At 44.1% G+C, this 7,131-nt stretch overlaps 3 non-coding genes across 3 annotated transcripts; 1 reads left to right on the top strand and 2 right to left on the bottom strand.

Annotated features, from left to right (window-relative positions):
- Positions 1-280: 280 nt before the first annotated feature.
- trnan-guu (transfer RNA asparagine (anticodon GUU)) lies at positions 281-354 on the top strand. Its single transcript has one exon. It is a non-coding gene; the product is annotated as a tRNA-Asn (tRNA).
- Positions 355-3,062: 2,708 nt separating this feature from the next.
- On the bottom strand, positions 3,063-3,135 carry trnak-cuu (transfer RNA lysine (anticodon CUU)). Its single transcript has one exon. It is a non-coding gene; the product is annotated as a tRNA-Lys (tRNA).
- A 1,846-nt stretch (positions 3,136-4,981) lies between these two features.
- trnaw-cca (transfer RNA tryptophan (anticodon CCA)) lies at positions 4,982-5,054 on the bottom strand. Its single transcript has one exon. It is a non-coding gene; the product is annotated as a tRNA-Trp (tRNA).
- Between the last annotated feature and the right edge of the window lie 2,077 nt (positions 5,055-7,131).

Here is a 7,131-nt window from a genome sequence, read left to right as displayed (position 1 = left end):
TGAATCGCTGCAGTCAGTGTGGCGAAGGTTCTCCCACAGTGTGACTGAGTGACAGACAAAGCACCGGTGGGCACGCCGGTTGCAGGAGAGCTGGTTGGCGGTGATATCGATGCTGTGAGCGAGACCAGACCGTTTCCATGTTTCCACAAACAATGTCCCATCCTTTATTAATGGAAAAGTAAAACTGATAGTGGACAATTGCATTTCTGTGGCTGCAACATATAACTTTGTGTAGGTGACACGCTGCTTTAGTGCATCTTGCAAGAAAAAAAATCAGATGGTCTCTGTGGCGCAATCGGTTAGCGCGTTCGGCTGTTAACCGAAAGGTTGGTGGTTCGAGCCCACCCAGCGACGAAAATTGCACTTTTTTCTTCCCACTTTCGGATTCATTGCCTCATTCTGATCGCCCTGAAGCCGGTGCCAGGTTTCAATTCCTGATCTGCAGTAACTGGGAGCACTTTAAATGGCTCCGATCTCTTCATCTCATTTCAAGTTTTCCAATGTGTGATTTGGCTGCAAGAAAACACTCTGTGAACAATGTGATCTGAGCATGCCTGATTCGCCATAATTTACACTGCGGTCGGATATCAGGCACATGCAAAAAACACAGTGAAATGTTTGTGTGGGCGCGATGCTCTGGGATTCCCTGCCTGACCATCGCCACCGATCCTTCTCTGCAGCCTTCCGAAATACAGCGCAGTAAATGTATCCCTGTGAAATGAGCTCCTGGACAGTAATACGGAAATTAGTTTGGCTGAGGGATTATATCCCTAACACGAGGGTGGAGGTGTCAGGTTTCCGTAGTGTAGTAGTTATCACGTTCGCCCAACACGCGAAAAGTCCCCGCTTCGAAACCGGGTGGAAATATTTTGTAACCTTGTCCCCATTAAAAATGATTAAATATTTAACGATTCACATTGCTAATTAAATGTGAACAAAGTCCATATCTCCCAGCCCTGTTAATGCAGTCCGCTGAGAGCAGGCGATGAATGCCAGCGTGATATTGGGGGTGAAGGCTGCTTCCAATGCTGTCTCATTACCGATGGGATCTGGCGGAGATTTGACAAGACTCATCCATTCAACCAAGATATGAAACGGTGTTTAAGAAACATTCAAAAATATAATAACATCCAGGATCCTGTCTTCAGAGTGCGTGGCGCAAAGGTCTGACTCCGGATTAAAAGGCTGGTTCACTTGCTTCTGCTTTCTGAAATGTACTTGCCCATCCTTCAGAGGTCATCGGAAATATGTTTTATGCCTTTCAAAAAAAGGCGCGAAAGTTAGTTACATGTTCTGTTTTCAACACGGCTGGTGAAATGGCCGGACTATCATAAATTCGGAGTCGCCTTTGAAACATTTAAAGGCGACTACCTGAAAATCACTTTGTGCAAATTTAAAATCACGGTTCCTATTTATTTCGGTCTGAAAGAAATAACGATAAACGTGTCAGTCAGTGCCCGCGGTGAGACGGTGATGAACTTGTTTGCTGCGAAGTTCACCGCTGGGCAAAAGTTGACGCCGTTTGAAGCACGCGAACACACTCAATGCAAAGGATGAGCTCATAACCAACAGGTCCCGTCATCGTCAAACACCTCCTTTCTTGTTCAATAGAGCGAGCAGAGGCGTGTTCATCATCAGACGCCAGCAACTTTAAGAAATGGAACAGATAAAGGCACAGACGCAAGTTCCAAATCCTTTCAATGCAAAGTTATTTCACTTTATTTAAAGTGCCGTGAGGCTAAAAACGGGTCCCAGATGATTTGCGTTCACTCGTGACTTGTTTTCCAGTGTTTGTCCGTCAGGTTTGCAATTCAATTTGTATTGGATATTGAAGATATTTCAGGATGATTGCACAACATACCATGTGTAAAGCAACCATCTTGATAACTTCAATCATCACACACTCTACATCGACGCTGCAGAGGCCCCAGCACCCCTTTCAATATTGTTTTTCTTAACTCACTGTTTTCAAAGGGGAATTGGATAAACGCTTGGATGGAAACATTTTCAGGGCTATGGGGAAACAGCAGGCGAGTGGGACTAACTGGACAGCACTTTCAGAGACCTGGCACAGGCACGATGGGCCGAATGGCGCTATCTTATTCTATGATTCTATTAATAGATCAATTTCCGCCTTTCACTGAGCCTCCCTAAATGGAGCGCAGTAATCATGTCCCTGTGAAATGAGCTCCTGAACAGTAATACGGAAATTAGCGTGGCTGAGCGGTTTGAAACTCTGGTTAGGCTTCTAACTGGAAATTTCCTCTCTAAGATTGATTAGTTTATCAATTATCTCCCCCTTTCGATCTTAAATGTCTTCACATATCTTTTTGATCTCTTCTTCTACTGTCACGCCCACAATACCAGTCTCCCTGGTCAATACTGAAGCAAAGTGATTATTTAATATTTCTGCCATTTCGCTGTCATTGTCTGTGAGTTTGTCGTGTGTATCCCTTAGTGGCCCTATTCCTATCCGAAACTTTCTTTGGCTGTTGATGTGTCTCGAATACTTTGTTTTTTTTTATATTCCTTTTTGCCTTTCTAATAGTTCTTTAGACTTCTTTCCCAGTCTTTTCACATTCCCCTCTCTCCTTTATTGTCCAGTGTGGGCCTTTTTCTTTAGTTTCAATTTTGCCCTTGTTTCTTTATTCATCCCTGGTGTTTCATTTCTGGCTGGTTTGTTCTTGCTTTTTAGTGGGATATATTTCTCCTGGACTCTATTGATCACCGTTTTTATTGTTTCCCACTGCTGTTCTATTTCTTTGTCCAGGTCATTAATTTGTCAAACATTTCACCGTTTGAAACTTCTCAAGTCACATTTCCATCACAAAGCCAGTTGCTTTTGTGGGAGGAGCAAATCAACTTGGTCGAAAAATCAGCTGCAGCCCAATCCACAAATAAAATATTTTCAGGTCATCGCAAAAATAAGCAACGTCAGAAGTGCGACCTGAACGCAGCGCCTTAGACCGCTCGGCCATCCTGACTACAAAGCTGACATTTCATTCTGCATCAATTCTGCACCGTTGGCCAGTGAACGCAACATAAAAGTTTAAAATGGTACTCGCCCAACGTGGGGGTCGAACCCACGACCCTGAGATTAAGAGTCTCATGCTCTACCGACTGAGCTAGCCGGGCTTGCGTACTCAGAACCATCTTATCTGTTATTGCAGCAAGCAGGAGAAAGACTCCATTTCAAATTATTGGAATCAATTCTGAGGTACAGGATGAACTGTCACTTCGAAAGGCACGGACGAATCAAGGACAGTCAGCATGGATTTGTTGTGGGGAGGTCGTGTCTGACTAACCTGATTGAATTTTTCGAGGAGGTGATAAGAAGGATGGATGAGGGTAGCGCAATTGATGTGGTCTACATGGATTTTAGCAAGGCATTTGAAAAGTTCCTCCATGGCAGATTGGTCAAAAAAGGAAAGGACCATGGGATCCAAGGGAATGTGGCTTGTTGGATCCAAAATTAGCTCAGTGGCAGGAAGGAAAGGGTAATGGTCGACGGGTGCTTTTGTGGCTGGAAGGCTGTTTCCAGTGGGGTGCCGCAGGGCTCGGTACTTGGTCCTTTGCTTTTTATGCTCTACATTAACGATTTGGACCGAAACTTCGGGGGCATGATTAAGAAATTTGCGGGTGACACAAAAATAGGCCAAGTGGTTGATAGCGAGGAGGAAAGCTGTGGACTGTGGGGGTTGAGGCAATTTTCTGATAACAAGGCACTCAATCCATCTCTGAACGAATTTTGAACGAATACGTTTGTTTGACCCGGCACAGGCACGATGGGCCGAATGATCTCCTCTTGTGGACCAACATAATACGATGATACTAATTGTTGTCAGACGGAAAAGCAACACATTGCAAATAAGAGCAGAGAGAGGAAACTCGTCTAACAGCATAAGAGCACGGTGAGATATTGTATTTGAGAAGGATGAGGAGGGATAGTTTATCATGGTGGTAGTCACATGGAGTATCATTTGTGACTTTGATAAGGAACATTTCATGCTGCGACAGGGGAGGAAAGCTGATTGGAGAGATTCAGCCCGGGCGCGGCCCCATCATGCACGGTGAGAAGGAGGGGGGCGGAGGGAAGTGTCAGAGCGCGGGCTCACCGGTGGAAGCAGCATAAAAGTTTCAAACGGTACTCGCCCAACGTGGGGCTCAAACCCACCACCCTGAGAGTTTTTAATGAAAAGGGGGAGCAGCCACTGTCTGCATCTCTTGCTGTTCTTGAAACAACACATTCCAAGTACAAGCAGAGAGAGGACACCATTCAGTTGCCCATTGTGTTAATAAAGTGCCATCTGTTTCCGTAGTATAGCTGTTATCACGTTCGATTTATACGCGAAAGGTTCCTGGTTCGATCGGTTCCCAGGTAGAAACATTATTTTGGAACTTGGTCTCCATAAACATCCACATCGATTTTCTTCTCCTGCCAAAAAGGGAGACAGTGTCTGCTCCCTTATTCTTTGTCAGCTGCATCTTTTACTTCATTGCACAGATAACTTTGAGTGAGAGAAAACTGATCCACAGTGACGCTCATTTCAAGTTTTATTCCCTTTTAATTTGGTGGGGACAAGGGAGCGGAACCAACCATCTACCAAGTTCTCCTGAATTCTCCGGTTCAATGCGAAACCGGCCAACAAAAGCCCTTTCATTGACCGTGGAGGTTCAGACAATTTTCTGATAACAAAGCGCTCAATCTATTTCTCTTGTCTATTTCCCGATGTTTCCGGATACTGTCTGAATCTATGCGCTGTGTTTATTTCACTATGTGTCCACCTGCAGGGTAGTTTTTGAACGAAGACGTGTGTTTGTCTTCTGTTTGTTACAATAAATAAAAGAGGTCATCAGGTGCTTCCCTCCCTGACACTGGGGAACCAGAGGCAGACTTTCGAGCAGGGTTCTGTTCATTGTGAAGACGCAAAGAAAACATTAATTGCAGAATTCTGCAAACCAACTCGAAAGGAAAAAACTGTGACCCCCGACGTGATTTGAACACGCAACCTTCTGATCTGGAATCAGACGCGCTACTGTTGCGCTACGAGGCCTGGGTGCAGTAGTGGATGTTTGTTTATATCAATGTTTGTCAAGCACCGCTTTATTTCTCCGATATTGGAGGAATGGGTTGGCTTTCAACTCCCCGCCCACTCCCACCGGATGTCAGGCAACATCAGAAGTATCCTTCACCTGTCAGCGGCAGCATGGCGCTCGCTTCCATCGCCTGCTGTCAGCGGACTGCAGCAAATCCAATTACACTCATTCTGCACCCAGAATTATCACATCACAGGAAAAGGATGTGGGAAACTGCTCAAGATACATAACAGGAGGGGAAACTCCTGAAAAACACTCAGACTTTCGGTGTTTAGACTGCCATTAGAGCTGCAGAAGAGAACGTGTGAAAATATAAACTATGAGTGCGATGTTGATTTATGCAGGAAACTGCTCAAAATACATAACAGGACGGGAAACTTCTGAAAAACACATGGACCTTCGATGTTTGGACTTTGGTTAGAACTGCAAAAAATAACGTGTGAAAATATAAACTATGGGTGTGATGTTTTTCTCTAAAGTGAATATTTTTAGCGGATTTCTCCCGTTACTTTCGCAACTATGGGTTGTTAAACCATCAACAATAACTTCTGCTTGATTTGAGCCCGAGCGGTTACAAAATAGCAAGTTCAATCGATTGACTTACAACAGATTTGCACTGCAGCTGTCTTCAACATTACATTCAACAGTATTATTATTATAACACAACTGTCGACAGATTACATTAATGACAAGCAATCAACACAACCCGACCTGTCTGCGAATCCAGGTATATCAGACCTGACCTTTGCGGACTGCCTGTGGCAATGGACTTCTGACTGTCTCCAATTGAGAGCTCCAACATTTGAGAAGGGAGCATGCCCTATCTTTATAGGATTCGGCTACATTGTTCTGTACGTAAGCACCACTGATCTCAACTCATTGTCATAAAACAACCCACTTTGCTGACTCTCAGAAACCACCAAAGATTATTTAATGTCTTAGTGTTTATTTAGCCTTTCTCTGTCATCAGGTTTTAGATGCTTATACTAAGTTAGCACAACCTGGAGTTCAGGTGTCCAGGACACCCTAGTTTCTCTGGACATCAACATCTAATCGTTTCTAACCATTTCAAAAATATTCTGTTTTTCTGTTCTCCCTTCCAAAGTGAATAACCTCACATTTCCCCACATTATACTCCATCTGCCACCGTCTTGCCCACACACTTAACCTGTCTACATCCCTTTGCAGACACTTTGTGTCCTCCTCACAGCTTACTTTCCCATCCAGCTTTGAATCATCAGCAAACTTGGATACATTACACTCGATCCCTTCATCAATCATTAAAATTCTTCTCTTGGCATATAAATAGTAAACGGGTAGTAAGCGGAGCGGTAAGATCGATTAGGGACCAAAAAGGAGATCTATGCATGAAGGCATAGGGCATGGCTGAGGTACGAAATGAGTATTTTGCATCTGTCTTTACCGAGGAAGAAAATGCTGCCGCAATCACAGTAAAAGGGGAGGTAGTTGAGATACTGGATGGGGTGAAAATTGATAAAGAGGAGATACTCGAACGGCTGGCTGTGCTTAAAGTTGATAAGTCACCTGGTCCGAATGAGATGCATCCGAGGTTGCTGAGGAAAGTAAGGGTGTAAATTGCAGAGGTCCTGGCCATAATCTTTCAATCCTCCTCAGATACAGGGTTTGGTGCCAGAGAACTGGAGAATTGCAGATGTTACACCCTTGTTCAAAAAAGGGTGCAAGGATAAACCCAACAACCACAGGCCAGTCAGTTTCACCACGGTGGTGGGAAGCTTTTAGAAATGATAATCTGGGACAAAATTAACAGTCATTTAGACAAGTGTGGATTGATAATAGAAAGCCACTGTGGATTTGTTAAAGGCAAATCGTGATTGAGTTTTGTGATGAGTTAACAGAGAGGTTTGATGAGGACAATGTGGTTGATGTTGTCTATATGGCCGTTCAAAAGGCGTTTGATAAAGTGCCACAAAATAGGCTTGTCAAAAGGGGCGACAGTGGCTGCTCCCTTATTCTTTAAAAGCCCACAGATAACTTTGAGTGAGCGAAAACTGA

This window comes from Heptranchias perlo, unplaced genomic scaffold (genome assembly GCF_035084215.1).
Source record: "Heptranchias perlo isolate sHepPer1 unplaced genomic scaffold, sHepPer1.hap1 HAP1_SCAFFOLD_47, whole genome shotgun sequence".
In the NCBI taxonomy this organism is placed as follows: domain Eukaryota; kingdom Metazoa; phylum Chordata; class Chondrichthyes; order Hexanchiformes; family Hexanchidae; genus Heptranchias; species Heptranchias perlo.
The sequence above is the reverse complement of the archived record's forward strand: the minus strand, read 5'-3'. Positions and strand labels throughout refer to the sequence as shown.